Source organism: Phasianus colchicus, chromosome Z, assembly GCF_987193195.1.
Source record: "Phasianus colchicus chromosome Z, bPhaCol1.hap1.1, whole genome shotgun sequence".
In the NCBI taxonomy this organism is placed as follows: Eukaryota; Metazoa; Chordata; class Aves; order Galliformes; family Phasianidae; genus Phasianus; species Phasianus colchicus.
The window spans coordinates 46,574,234-46,590,230 of record NC_143476.1 but is presented as its reverse complement, the minus strand read 5'-3'; the positions used below and the strand labels follow the sequence as shown (position 1 = coordinate 46,590,230).

Here is a 15,997-nt window from a genome sequence, read left to right as displayed (position 1 = left end):
TTTGGAGTCAGTGAACCAGCTTGTATCCAGTGATGGTTCAGGGGGTGTGGTAGGGAGGCAACCTAAACCCAAAAAACAAAGCACAAATGACAACAACAAAGATGCTACTTAGGTTCTCTCATTAGCCCGATTCATTTGAAGGTCCTTACTCTGACCAGAAAAGACTGATGGAAGGAAAGGCAAATCATTGTTGAAAGATAATTTTCCTGAACAACATCACTTTGGCTTTGCTTCCACTGAGATTCCCCTTCTCATCAAAACTCTCATTTTCTAAAAGTCTTCTGAAGTCTCAGTCTCTGAAGCAGTAGGTGACTGCACTCAGGGCAAGTCATGTAGACAAATGTATGCGCTGACAAGGAAACTCAGACACTAAACCACCTCTCTGTCTCACAGACCTGCTGAAAAGCAAGACCACAAGAACGGGTACCTCTGAGATACTTCTGGGAATCTCTGCAGTGAAAAATCTCATTTCTTTCTGTCCCTTGCTGAATACCAAAACATGACACGTAAGTTAAGAAATGCATACACCAGGCACAAGTTCTTTCAAAGACACAGATATCTAAATCTGAAAGGCTGTGAAAAGAGTGGGACTGCAGGGCATGTTACATTAGGTAACATGGTCAAGGGAGATGAGAGCAGCAAAATGAATCAGAAACAAACTGGGAAAATCCTTCTTTTGGGTTCTCCCAAACCCATCAAAGCAGAGGATCATAGAATCATAGAAACATAGAATGTCCTGGGTTGAAAAGGACTACAATGATCATCAAGTTTCAACCCCCCTGCTATGTCCAGGGTCACCAACCATCAGACCAGGCTGCCCATGGCTTTCCGGTTGGATTTCATTTCTCTTGCTGCTTGTATGAAAGGCACACGCATGTGTATTCATGCACACACACACAAGTGTACAAGTGTGTGTGAGTGTGTGTGTATGTAAGCATGCTCCATTCACTTCATGCTGCAGGTTTCAGTTTACAGTACTTCGGGTGTATGATCAGTCTGCCTGGAAGGAAAGTACGCCCACAAACATCACATGGAACTAGATGGTTCTGGGCGCTGATCCAGGCAGCCTTTTTTAAAAAATCAAGATCATAGAAACTTTTGGCTGGAAAATTAAAAAAAGAAAAGTATCAGTTTTCATTCTGGAGACCCACATTCAACTCTTTATGGAAAATATTTTCAGGAAATACCTGTTGACTGAGTCTTTCAGTTTAACCAAACCATATTGCTTTTGCAAATGAAAAGGAAAGAAATGAAAGAAAAGAAAGAAGAGAGTAAAAAATATATTAAAAAGACCCTGTTTTTGTCCCAGGGGTTGAATTAAATTAACTTCAAACTAAATCATTCTGTGTTGTATGAGACTACAGAGAAAACATCATGCTGTGTGTTATGATATGCATTCTCAACTAATTATTAACATCTTTGCATGCGTACTATTATCAGCAAATTTCACTTTTTGGCTTTTATTCAAGTCCTGATTAATAAGCATATGTTGTCTGACTATGGGAATGGGAGGGAGCACATTGTACTTGAGAATATGCTCTTTGTACTCTCTGGACAAGAAGTCCATTTTCTCCCTGTGAAGGCTATGCAAGTTTTGCCAATAACTGGAATAAAGCTCCAGTGAGTCTAAAAGTCTACAGACAAAACCTACAGCTCCTTAAAGCCACAGCTTCCAAGGAGCTCTTAGTAGTAATGTATCTATTCTCACCTAGACATTAATCCAGTTTTCCCCTCAGTTACTTTCCAGTGATGGAAAGGCGACTGCTCTGAAAGCTCATGAGTATTCTTTAAACCCTCACACCAGATGTATTTGAGTATAAAAAATATCTTGTTCACTTTCACATAGAAATGGCTTTGCACATTTGTGCTGTGTCAAACACATTTCCATAAAGGCCAGGTAGGTTGCTCAGTACTAGAATTTAGTTCTTAAGGGTCTTCATTTGAAGCCTGGAAAGAAAAAATCGGCATGGCTTGATTTGAAGATGTGTTTTCTTCATCCTTCTTCATCCTTTCCAAAAGGTATGACAATACAGAAAAAGGCCGAAAAAAACTGTTTTTGTCTTTGATATGTAAGCAGCAGACCATTTTAAAAAGAAAGGGGTTTGTGCATTTAAAAATATTTCATGGTTTCTGTCATTGGCACATGATAGAGCTCTTCATTAAGGGCCCATACAGTTTTAATATGATTCATATCCAATGGTTCACATAACCACAATAAGCCTTAGATCTCTTAATATGCCTGTTCCTAATGTTCTTTTTGTTAGAAGAGCAACCAAGTAGTGTTTCTTTTCTTGGCTGAGACAAATATCCCCTTTGCTCGCAGGAAATTAATGTGTATTTTCTGTACTTTGGAAAGTTTATTGACTATAAAAAAAGAGAGAGAGAGAGAGAGAGAGAGATGACTTTCTCCTTGCAAGCATGTGTTAGGCATTCCACAAACAAAACACTGTGTAATCAGGCAGCGGTTGTCTTCCCGTGACACTTGAGTTTTCAGAAAAAAAAAAATTATGTAAGTTATAAAAGTTATAAAAAGTTTTATGTAAGCAGTTAATATTTCTGAGTTTTTTTTTTTGTTTGTTTGTTTGTTTGTTTGTTTTTTTTTTTTGAGCACTGCCTGTTCCATTCAACAACAGGGGTAACTCCTCCTCCTAAAGTTGAGAAACTGCGAGACATGCGGTACGTGTATGTGGTCTGAAGGTCAGTTATAGCATTTACCAGATGATTGAGAGTAAGTCTTATGGAAAAAGAGCAACACAGATTACTTTCTCGAGGCCAGAAGCATGAGGCAACCACAGGGAGAACAGTTTTAGCTTAAACTACAGAACGGATCAGACTTGCATCAGCAGGCATTTAGGGACAGATGCTGGAAGCAGATCAGAGCCCCCTGGGGAAATGTGGGCACACAGCACCTCGCAGGAGATGCGCGGCGCCTGATATGACTCATTGCATAAATGAGACAATCTTCTGATTCATATCTGGGAGCCTTCTGCTGGATTGTTCTCTCAAAGAGCGCCTGTCTTTCTGATTCTGCTCCATCAAAATAAGAACAGTGTATTCAAAATAACTTGAGTTGCCCTTTTGCATCCTCCTCTTCACATGGAATTCTCATTTTCTCCATCTTTTTTTACTACACAAAATGTGTAATTAAAAAAGAAAAAAAAAAAAAAAAGCCTAACAACAAAAAGAGCAAATGCAATCAGAATGTCTTTCAAACCTATCTTTTACTGCAGATGTAACTCTACTGTTTGGCATCTGTTAACCAAGCCTTGATTTGATATTACGTGATCTGCAATTATTGCTGTTTTGTCCAGCTGATCAGGGTCCTTGCTGGTCACACTCTCTTCTGTATGTGTCTTCTGGAGACGTATTTCTTCATGCTACTGTAAACTGATCTAGTGTATGACTCTTTCCCAATGAGCTGGAGAATTTGTCTATTTTTCCAGACATTAAGGAAATTACAGAGAACAAAAATAAAAAGTGGGTGAATTAAGTGCCTGTGAGCAAGTGGTCCAAACTTGGCACAAAGTATCTCAGAACAGCTGGCAGGTCCAGGGAAAGCATCCAGCTGAAATGAAATAACTACATGTGAGAATAGAGAGATCTGGGGAGCAACTTCCAGGCAAAGCACGGCTAAAATTTCCTTTTGGTCCCACATTGAGCCATCTCTGGGACACGTGTGGGAGCCAGCTCTACCAGGTGCTGGGGATTGTCTGTTTCATTTATTTGAAGAACTGGGATCTAGGCATCTTAAAGAACAGAAATCAATGCACAAACATACATAATCAGCACAAAATGAAAGCTCATCTTGTACTAATTTTTCCCATTATGTTTATATTGTAGTGTACCACAAAGTAATCACCGTATTCATTGTAGATAATGCTACTTTTTCACCTATACATGTACTTTAACAAAACCCTGAAAACATAGCATATATTTTAGATAGCTGTAAAAAATGCCTTATTTTCTTCCAATCCTCATTCATATCATATTGTTTTTCTTGTTTCACCACAGAATTCCTATTTTCAAGATCAATCATGGTCTTGTGCTGCGTAAGTGCTGATGCTGGGCCTGTATTAAAACTAACAGTGTTGGTGTAAAACCAGCTGGAATATCAATCCCAATACTGCTGGAGGGGTATTTTGTTTTAATGACTGTACATTTCAAATATGCATATTATTCTTAGATGCTTTTCCTCATTTTAAAACGTACATTTCTTCAATGTTAAAAATATTCAAAAATTAATGATGAAGCACTGGGATAACATTTTTGTATTCTGGTTTGGAACATACTGACACATGGACTGTGCTGGGATACAGCACAAAAGAAAGAATAAGATACTTAAAAGAAGGCTTAAAACAAGCTGTGATGGCTGCCTTCCCTTCAGACTAGATGTGGGAAAGGAGTACTTTCTAACCCATAAGAAAGTGCTTAAAATTCTTTGTTTCCTCCCACTTCCTTCCACTGGTCTTGTGTTTGGTGTGTTCAGGCTTTTTGAGCTCTGGCCTTTTTCAACACCTTTACCAAGTGCTTGTCATTCTCTTGATACCATTTTTTTTTCAAGCATTATGGCTCATGGATACTAACACATTTTGTTCCATACTCACAGCCATGTACGTAACAAACCACAAGTGGTGGCCGTCTTAGCACTCATGTCTGCAAACATATATATGGAAGAATAAACATTGTTTTCAGCAATAATTTTGAATCAGAACAATTCTGAACGAAAATAAACATGCAGGTTAAAAAACTGATTCATACACGTGAAAACAGAGTGAATGTATCTGAGATTGTGGATGCCCCATCCCTGGAGGCATTCAAGGTCAGGCTGGATGTGGCTCTGGGCAGCCTGGTCTGGTGGTTGGTGACCCTGCACATAGCAGGGGGATTGAAACCAAATGATCATTGTGGTCTTTTTCAACCCAGGCCATTCTGTGATTCTGTGATTCATTGCATCCAGATTCAGTCTTGAAAGGGGTATGGCCCCATAAACTGTCCATTTGGAACAGGTAGGCTCCTTCTAAAATATTGGGCTGAAAATTCATGTGTGTACCCCAGTTCATACCTAGCTATACTAAGTCTAGCTCTTTTACTTTATACAACCACAGTCATGGAATTGCTGACCCTTCTCCTCCAGAAACAACAACTCTACTTGATCAAGGTTGCTGCAGCAAGCTGACCATTTTAGAGACCAAATCTACCAAGTAGATGGCAAGCAGCATCAGGATGTTGCTCAGCTGTACTGCTGATATGCGTGTCCTGTTGCAGAAAGACTTGAACATGCATTATGGCAGCCAGGACAGTATGAGTATCTACTCATAATGCTCAATTACTACCACTCATCAACTAGCTGCTAGCATTTTTGGACTTGGGGGTTTAAAACTGATCCACGATATTTCAGGACTGGGAGAAGGATCTCTTGCTTGTTTATCCCAAAGACCTAAATGTTAATTCGCTGGTGATTTCAGAGAGGGCAGAGCTCGACTTCAAGCCAGTCCCTGGTTCTGCACTGTAGAACTCCTTTTGTTTGTAAGGAAAAAAATATCAGAAAAAAAACCCTCAACCCTAGCACCACAAACACACATTGGAAGCTTGAAAAATATATAATTACTGTGGCACTGCAGATTATGGAGTCAGTTGTGTCTATAGGCACATTTTGCTCTAGGTGAGGAGTCAGCACCAGCCCTTCACAAGGAGCAGCTAGAAGCAGGAGCACGTTGCAGAGGCAGCATGTTGAGGCATAATGAAGCTTCCTGAAATTGTCACAGTTTCCTTTACTTTTGAATGCATAATGCCATTAAGAGACAACCTACTCCCTATCCTAAAGGCAGAGGGAGCCGGTGCCCAACCAAGCACGGAAGGCTTTTCTCACTCAAACGAGGGAAGTGGGGATTTCATTTTTTCCCCTGCTGCTGTGTAAGACAAAGCATAACCTATTCCAGTATTTATGACTCCCCCATTCAGCACATCAGTGTTTTTAAAAAATTCTGGGCAGCTCTTCTTGTGTTTATGCTACAGTCTGAAAATCTCATTAGAGAATAATCTGCATCTTTCTTTCCTGTAACCCACATGTAAACTCAATTACATGAAGAAATACTACTCTACAAAGTATATTTCTGCTGTGAAAAGTCAGATTTTGTCTGCAAGGTTTTAAATATAACTTATTCAAAGGTTGTCATTCTGAGTATATTTTCATCTAATCAACTTTCAAATGCAATTTCCTTAGACATAATTATTGAAAAGATAATTTAAATATAAATACATTGCTTTCTCGTCCTTTTCAACTGTTCAAAGAATGCCGTTTAACTTTTCATTATTAATTTTCACCTAGATCCAACAAGTGTCCTGTTTGGAGACAAGACTCCTGGTCCGTATTGAGTCTTCAGTGCATATTTCACTGTGAGCTCCTGAGATCTTCAGATGAGGACATTGTGAAATAAACTCTTGGGGTAAGAGAGCTCTTTTCAGTGTGAATGTTTGTTATGAGTATGCTTATAACATTAAAAAAATATTTTTCCAAAGAATGCTAAGTATAAGAACACATTTTCCTTTCCAGTTTCCATTAGCTACATTCCTGCTATTCGGTAAAATAGATGATTTATTGGATGCAAACTGGGAGAGATCAATTTGATTTACATTCTGTTTCTAGGGATGATTTTCATAGTTCCAGGATGGTAAAAATGAGTATTAGTCCAAAAATGGAAACCAAGCTTGCTTAGCCTACACTGTGAGAGTCATTTCCAGTGTATAAGGCATCATAATAATAATAAAAAAAACGTATCTCTTCAAATCAAATTAAAGATTTCAAAGGGTCATAGAATTGCATAGGTTTGAGGGGACCTTAAAGATCATGTGGTTTCAACCCCGCCACTATGAGCAGGGTTGCCTCCCACCAGCTCAGGCTGCCCAGGATCCCAGCCAACCTGACCCTGAATGCCTCCAGAGATGGAGCATCCACAACTTATCTGAGCAACTTCATCCAGCACTTTACCACGCCCTGAGTACAAAATTTCCTTCTAATATCTAACCTAAATCTCCCTTCTTTTAGTTTAAATCTACTTCCTCTGGTCCTGACACTATTAGACTGCCTAAAAAGTTGTTCCCTCTCCTGCTTACAAGATCCCCTCAAGTACTGGAAGGCCACAATGAGGTCTCCTCAGAGCTTTATCTTCTCCAGACTGAACAAGTCTGTTTTCCTCAGCCTTTCTCAATTGGAGAGGTGCTCAGCCCTCTGACCATCTTCGTGGCCCTCCTCTGGGCCTGCTCCAACAGCTCCACCTGCTTCTTGTGTTGGGGTCCCCAGGCCTGGATGCAGTGCTCCATATGGAATCTCACAGGGCAGAGCAGAGGGGGACAGTCCCCTCCGTGTCCTGCTGCCACCCCTTTGTTGATGTAGATCAGGATACAGCCGGCCATTTGGGCTGCAGGCACACACTGCTGGCTCGTGCCCAGCTTTCTGCCCACCAAGCCCTTCTCTGCAGGGCTGCTCTCAAGGACTTCTTTTCCCAGTTTGTTCTCGTATCTGAGATGGCTTTGACCTAAGTGCAGCACTTTGCACTTGGCCTTGTTGAACTTCATTATGCTACCGTGAGTCCACTTTCTGAGCCTATCCAAGTCTCCCTGGATGACATCCCTTCTTCTGTTGTATTGACTGCAGCACTCAGCGTGGTGTCATCAGCAAACGTGCTGAGGGTGCACTCAACCCCACTGTCTACCCAACCAATTGTTGATTAAGATGTTAAAGAGAACTGGTCCCACAGTAGAGGCCTGGAGAACACCACTCACGACCAGCCTCCACTTGGACATATGTCTATGACCGTCCAACCAATTCTTTATCCACTAAATAGACCAACCTTCAAATCTATACCTCTACAATTTAGTGATAAGGATTTGGTTCGATACGAGGTCAAAAACCTTGACAAGTCCAGGTAGATGACACCAGTTACTCTTTCTTTGTCCACCAATGCTGTCTGATAAGGTGCAAGTGAAAAATCACATAAAAATTAAATATGCATTATGAATGTAACAGAAATACAGAAATTCACAGTAAAATCAAATTTGTATATAGAAAAAAATATTTGCTTCATGTCTCAAACTGCTTCACTCAAATCCATTACTCTTGCAATTAAAGCAAATTTTGTGGTAGCATTAAAGATACTATAAAACAGTTTCCAGAGACCTGCAAGACAAAACTTAGCCATATACATCCAGAGCAATCTCTATAGACTTCCAGAGCTCAGAAATCACAGGGATGGTTTCACTTACAAACTTGCTCAAATAAGCAGTACTGTGACCCCTCCAGATCCTTACAAGGTGCTTACAGGTAGGTATTAAGCCTCAACTAAGCAGAACCAATCTTGCACCTAAATAGAGGGTTCTCTTTTCCAAACTAATCTGTTGGGGTTAAATCAATAATAGATCCTAAATGGTGAAATAAATGTTTAAGAAATCTGCTCAAGCAGAACATCTCTGCTTTGTAACTTTCACAATTAAAAATTGTGCAAAATCAATAGCATAAATGATAATGAATTAAAATGAATCAGATCTCTATAAGAATGGAAAGACTTTCTCCAGGACTGTTGTGATTTTCAAGCATCATCATCTATTAAGTTACATATAGAAATCTTTATCTGCAAATACAAAGATGGTAAGCTATATAAGAAAACCTGAAGAAGAATATGTTTACAGTTTGTAGTAATTGCTCTTTCATTGCTTGACTATGGAATCCTAGCTATGAGATGCCTTATTAGGAACTGTTACAGCTGATCACATTTATCCTTTATTTCTCTTTCTCTGCAGAGTGTGCCTATCCCAAATGTCGCATCTGGAGGCCTGCTGTTTGAAACAGAGCTATTTTTAGAATCATCACAGTCTTCCAATCCAAACTACTCTGGCTGGGCTGTCTGCTCCATGCATTGTTTTTCCCTTTTAGAAAGAGTAGTAGGGAAGGCGTGCTCCTAAGGCAGTGTGTATTACAAAAATACCTACAAACACTTAACAGTGCAGTTATGCTTTCCTCTAGTGCCACGTTATTTTCCCCTTCTGTTTCTTGACTGCTAAGTATGTCTGTGTTACCACGAATGAAGTCATTTAACTCAGAGTTCTACAAAGATGTGTGTTTTCTATAGACCTGACATTACTTGAGGTTAGCCCCAGGCTGCTGTTATGGTGCTATATGAGGTCAAACCCTCCCTTACTGGACAAAGCTTTTAATTTCTTCTTAAGCACACCCAATAAGACTGGCTTCCAAGCTTGTCTCCATAAATATTTGTTATCCAGAAATATAAGCCACCCTCTCATTTCTTATTTAATTATCCACATACTTCAATGGGAGAACAGGAGGCCTCCTATTCTAGTCAGAGTCCTCATCACAGGTTTGAATTGTCTAAGGAAAAAGATTGGCATAAACACATAGTAACAGCAACAGGCTGTATGAAAGCAGCCTTTTCCACAGACTTCTCTCTGAAAAGCAAGAGGCATTGAGCATCAGGGGCATAGGCAACCTGAGGAGCAGCTCTTCAGATCATCAAGCAGAATATTTCACAGCCTTTGGGAGTGCATTCTGTTCTGCAACGACTGCAGACATATGTCAGAACTGGTCATATGCTAAGTTTTAACTTTACCCTGAATGGTAACATAATTGTACCTGAGGATGCAGGTTAGTACATTTTTGTCCCAAGGGAATCATTAGAATACCACATTTCACTCCTGATATGCTACCTGTAGAAAATTAATCAGCTTAATTAACATGGCTTTGGTGTAAAGACAGTAAGGCAGGAACTGTGATCACCAGCAATGATGATATGCAGTAAGTTTCATCCAAAAAAAAATCTTTCACTGGACATTCTCATCTACTTTCCGTGTTTGGCAATATATTTGCCTAAGAAGATTCTTAAAATTGCCAGATCTGAGACAAAGTCTATCAGTGACATCCCACCTTCCTTATAAATTACATGGCATCAGAGTAATTTTTCATTTGATGTGGTGACTAGATGACTTTATGTTAGAAGAAGATAAGAAATCAATGTTTTGTCGTTACACGGGTTTTCCAGATTAATGTGTTAAAAAGCTGTATATGAAGGGACACTTATTTTTAGGTAGTCAATGCAATAAGAAGAAAACAGCAGATGGCAGCACCAGATGCAAGTGACACATCTGTTAGGATTTTAGGATCAACATTACCACCATCTGTTGTCTAAAAAACTGGAAAACATATACCCACAGCAAGTCATTAATACTCACACTGGCAGTAGCAAGCATTTTGATCTATGAAAAAATAAGAGAACACATTTTGTTCTACCGCAAGTCTGAGTTTCAGTAGTTCCAGACATCACTTCAGTTGTCTAAGGTGTCACAGCAGAGTCCAGATTGTATGCAAGAAAAGGGATTTCTGGGCTGATGTGATTCTTGAAACTCAATTAAGCATGGACTGTTGTTTCTTTTACATAACTAACTCAGATGTGTTCATGCATTCTTGATGAGAGGATAGTTAATGGAAGAGAATGCTTAAGGAGGCTGCTGAGTGGCCAGCACAAAAATGAACAAGAATTTGTCAGTAGCCATGTTGATTTGGTTGATCCTGCACTTGCTAAGGGAAAGAGAGTTCCAGGATAATGTCACATAGACAAAAATGTCTGTGGTTGGAAAGTAAAGACTCTGCTTGCATGCTACCACCAAATCACTCTGCTCTTTATTTTTAAAAGGAGGAAAATCCAGCTTTTATTATCAGGTCACATTTTGTCACGGAGATAAGATAGTAGCTTTAAAGCTCTAAAATATATTGATATGTGTTGGGTGTATTTTGTTTACTTTTTTGTTGTTAATTTTTCCTTCCCTCTGATGTTTATTAAATCAGGACTTTTTATCAGTGCTTAAATAATTCACTGCCACTTTGACTAGGTCTCTTAAGTGAAATATGGTCTCCCCCAGATGTTTGTTTTTCTCCTTCTTCAAAGGTCTCTTATAGACTTCCTGTGGGTCCTTCTTTCATGTGGGACCAGAACACCGCAAGAATTAAAATCTGGAAAGCAGGGTTGGAAGCTATAAACATTCATTAAGCAGGAGTAACTGATGCAGTTCCAGTCCAGACCACAGTAGATTGCCATCTCATTCTGCTAGTAGTATACTTTAACAGAATTAATAAGCAACTAGATAGCTGGTAGTGTGAGCAATATAGAACTATTTGCGGGAAAATGAGGAAGACTGTAAAGGAGATCCATATCTTTTCTCTGCTCATAGTATATCTCCAGTCCTTCCATGAGCTTAGTGCTTTTTGACATCCTTTGATGTACTGACCTCTGAAAAATTTTGGCTGGAGTTGGACACCCTCATCCATAGATCTCAGATCAAAGAAAAAGAGGTTTTCTTTATCTTCTTCTTAGAAGTTGTCTTCCCACCTGCCATCGTAGTTTCTTTCACTCTTTCCATGCTCATCTCTGCTTTTAAAGTGTGCTCCCATACATAAGGACAGCTCAAGGAATATTAATAATATAAAGGATCACAAGGAGATAAAATCTCATTTCTCTTCATGAAAGTCATTGCTAAAAGTGAATTCCTTCAGTCAATTACAAACTGCAGGCCTTACAGCCCAGTTAGTTATGCTGCAATTTAAAAACGAACTGATTAAATATAAATGAGGAAAACTGCTCTTCACCAGGAAGAGCAGACTGGAATGCATTTCATTCTGGTTCTGCAGAACTCACAGAAGTAAGACGTAGTATGTAATAATGTTGTTGTTCAATAAGTCAGCAGATGTGACTGAACCCTCACAGGGAGCAGATGCATTGTGCAAGAGGGCAGCATTTCACAGGGTCATTCGCAGTGCCAAACCACACGCTGAAACTTGTTTTTGTATGCTGCTGTAACTATGGACATTTTCCCTTGTACAACCACTACTGCCTTTTTTAAACATGCAACACTGTGTTTGATGGACAGAACTCTGCTTCACACTCAGGCCTTTCACTGTACAATCACCTTCAGGTCAAGGTGAATGGTTCTTCAGCGTGTGGTACTATGCATTGTCACACGGTGAGAGCACCTCCCTTCCTATAGCTGCAGATGAACCTGTGTGGCACACTGCATCCAGTGCAGGTTATATAAAACTGGCTGACAAGAGGAATGAGGAGTGGACATAATGTGCTATTATCTATCAATCAGTGGCCTCAAACAAGTAATATAAGAATCCCTCACATTGTCTTTGTGATTATACTTGCTATCATCTCAATTACTTCAGTTTTTTTTAGCAGCTAGAAGCTAAATAAACGAATAAACGATGTTAAACAATAAAAGTTCACGCTCAACTTTCAAAATGATTTTAGAAGAACTTTGTATATAGTTGCATATGATATATGCACTACGTATATGATGCAGCTAAATCCCATTCTCAAAAGTGATATAGGCTATCAGGAGTCCAAGTCTCACTGAGAAAAAAAACATCCAGCCATTTATTTTAGACACCAGGACTAAATTTAGACATCTATCTTTTTTAAAAAACTCCTGGCCAAAGGACAGCTTGTGCAGAAACAAATGCAGAAAAAAAACATTCCACTTTCCAAAAGTTTGGATTCTGGAATCAAATTCATTGGAAAGAAATGTGCGGTCTTCTTTATTTTGTTGTTACACTCTGAGTTGCTGCCTTTGAACAAGCAGTCCTCTGTAAACCAATGTTCCAAGCCAAAGTTAAGAATAATGGTAAAAAATGAAATTCACTGTAGAGCTTACAGGATAATGAGGCATTGTATTCCACATTAAATATATAAAATGACCTAATATCTGCTAAAGCATGTAACATTCAAAGCTTGCCTAACCTGCTGAATAAAGTCTTCTAATAAGCTGCAGCACATGAAGGTCCCCTTCAGGAACATAATTCCCAGAAGAGTGGAGAGTATTCTCTTTCAACAGAAAAATCAAAAGAAATAGGAATAAGTAGTTTTCTTAATTCAAACAATACTCCCCTTTTTGTTAGCAGCTATTCAGCAGAGAAACATTTGCACAGAGACAGGAGATTCCTCTGAAAGAAACTGGTTATAAAATCTCTCCTGAAGCATCAAGATGCACTCACATGCTTTCAGACAGCTTGTGTTTAGCAATTTACGTTGCTTAATACAGCTGGTGTAGCCCCTCTCTTTCGTTGCCTGGTTTTAGATGGATCTTCTCTTTCTTAGCTACACCCAAAGCTCAGACCTTTACCATATTTATTGGGGTTAAAACCTGGCAATCTCACACCACTGACACTTCCTTGCAGCTCCCCTGGTGCAGAATAAGACAGTCTGGGAGGAAAGTCCAGTCACAATTCCCACAGGGCTGAAGCTGGGCTTCAGCACTGTGATAAAGTTGCCTTATTTTCAGCTGCAGAACTAAAGGAAACACCAGGAAGGACCTCTGGTCTCCTGGGCTTTTGTCTTTTGAGACATCTTGGTATTGAGACATCTTGATTATTTACAGTATCCCACTACTTTAGGCACTGGAGTTCATGTATTGGAACAGTCTGTGATCCAAATTCTCTGACACAGATGTAGCATATCCTGAAAAAAGGTCTTCTTGGTGGTGTGACTGGTTAATTCAGTGGCATTCAAGACATGTTTGAAGAATCTGACTGCTGTGATACCGTTGCAGTGCCTGTGGTCCAGCTTCTAGATGTACTACTACTGGCAAAATTCGGGGAAGATCTGATACATTAGAAGGTAGAACCTGCTCTAAAGGCAAAATGGTAGACACCAGCAGGGGCATCTCCAGCACTTGGCAGAGAGTTACTAATTTTGTTCAGATTTTTTTTCCTGGCATTTGTTTCCATGAAGAGTATAACACTGAGATGATGTAGGAGGTAAAGAATATGTCATATGAAGGGAAGCTGGATGTTTGTTTAGTCTCAAGATGACAGCTAAATATATTTCAGTTCTTCAATTTGCTACCTGGCACTGTACACAGACAACTCTGTCTAAAGTTCCAAATGAACTTTTAAAGCTCTGAGAGATCATTTTTGGGGATGATCCTTCCTTGATCAGAGGGTGGTGAGACACAGAAAAGGGTTGAGCATTTGTGGGTGCTTGATCCCTGGAGGTACCCAAGGCCAGGCTGGAGGGGGTTCTGGGCAGCCTGATCTGGTAGGAGGACAGCCAGCACACAGTGCGGGGATGGAACTGGGTGGGCTTTAAGATCCCTTCCAATCCAGGCCATTCTGTGATTGTATAATTTTATCGTTCTATTTTCTATGATCAGAAGACAGAATTCAGACTAAGCATGTTAATATAGGGGTTATTGTCCTATTGCAAGAATACAAAATAACTGCCAAACTAACTTAAGTAACAAGTAAATGATTGCATGGACAGATTACTGCCAAGGATAGCAAGGTCACCACTGTCAACTCTTTCTATAACAGAAGAAACAGGTGATTGTTGCATATTTTGTGACCAAGGATAGGTCAAGGCATAATGGTCTGGGATAGCATCTCTCACTTTCACTTTAGAATCTCCTTGCTTTTACAAATCAGGTACACGAGACAATCTATTAAATGCACTCTAAGCAAACTGCTGCGTGTATGATCTATAATCACGTGTATTCTAAGCAAACAGCATTATCCTATGACTAATCAGTATTCCAGGGTTGAGGGGGGAGTAAATTAGAGTAGGTGGGGGTACATTAGGTTGGGTAAAGTTATACAAATTCCAGGGAAGGTAAACTAGGGCAGGAAAGGTGATATGACCTGTCTTGTCAACATTTCCTTTGTGGGATAGGGTCCAAGGGAAGGAGGGCTTGCAAGCTGGAGGTCTCAGGCTGAGGGGAACTCTGAAAGCTGTCTTCCAGCATCCGGACTTTATACTCCTTTTACATATGGTTTGTCATGATAAGCAAGGGAACCGTTACAAGGTATGCAAACCAAGACATAAGTGTGGATATGAAAAACCTTGTAGAAAAACAGAGAAGTGTCCATTTGTTTCTTAAGACCTTGTTTTCAATTCCTAAAAATGTGAAGGATTGTTCCTAGGTTAGTTGTCACACAGTTTTATGGCCTCCATGCTTTTGCCAAAGGCAGCCCTTCCACATTTCCTTGACAACTTCTGGTCATAGCTCAGGCCCCTGACATGAGTACCAGGCCACAGGTTGTTAGGCATGGGTAAGGCGAGGGGAGTGACAGAGGCTTATGCCTCTGCTTGGCCAGGAGCAGTTCTTGTTATCCACCAGACCAGGCTGCCCAGAGCCACATCCAGCCTGGCCTTGAATGCCTCCAGGGATGGAGCATCCACAACCTGTTCCAGTGTGTCACCACCCTCTGTGTGAAAAACTTCCTCCTAATATTAAATCTATACCCCCCTTGTCTCAGGTCTATATTTTCTGATCTTAACTTTACAGAATCACTTCATACCATAAATTACAACTGCAACATTTTGCCACTATCAACCAGATAGCTTGTATTCTTCAGCTAAGGTGAGTGGTGTGTGAAGTTTGGATTTGCAAGCTAGCAGAGGCTACCCTACTATTAAAGGCTTTTCAAAGGCTGGGAGTGTTTCCACAGAGGGTGGCCTGTGCATGAATCCAAGCTGGAAATTAGCCAAGTTGTTTAGGAAGATGAAGGCAGTGGAGAGACAGGGAGACATTAATGGGTCACAGAGGCAGGGGAGATAAGGGTTATTGGAGGGTCACAGGAAAGCAGCATCAGAAAGTTCAGCTGCATTCCTGGGAACTTCTGAACTCTGCAATGCTACACTCACAACTACATGTTCTATTTATTGACTTATCTCAGAATTCTATTTTCTTCTACCTGAGAGGATTTTTAAAGAAACAGTAGACATTGGTTTGACTGCTGCATGAAGAACTTTCTCTATTACCATTAACAATGAATCAGTTAATAAAGGATGCTATAAAGATCCTATTAACAATATACCCTATTGTTGGATTTTCAAGCTTGCTATTGTAAATACTTCATAATGGAATTATGCTTCCTTGTGGGGATTACACCATTTGGTCTACATTTATTCCTGCCAAGTTGACCGTTATTATTTGG

General features: G+C 40.0%; 1 pseudogene; it reads right to left on the bottom strand.

The window, feature by feature from the left end:
• Positions 1-4,482: 4,482 nt before the first annotated feature.
• On the bottom strand, positions 4,483-13,789 carry LOC149912944 (zinc finger protein 474-like; annotated as a pseudogene).
• Between the last annotated feature and the right edge of the window lie 2,208 nt (positions 13,790-15,997).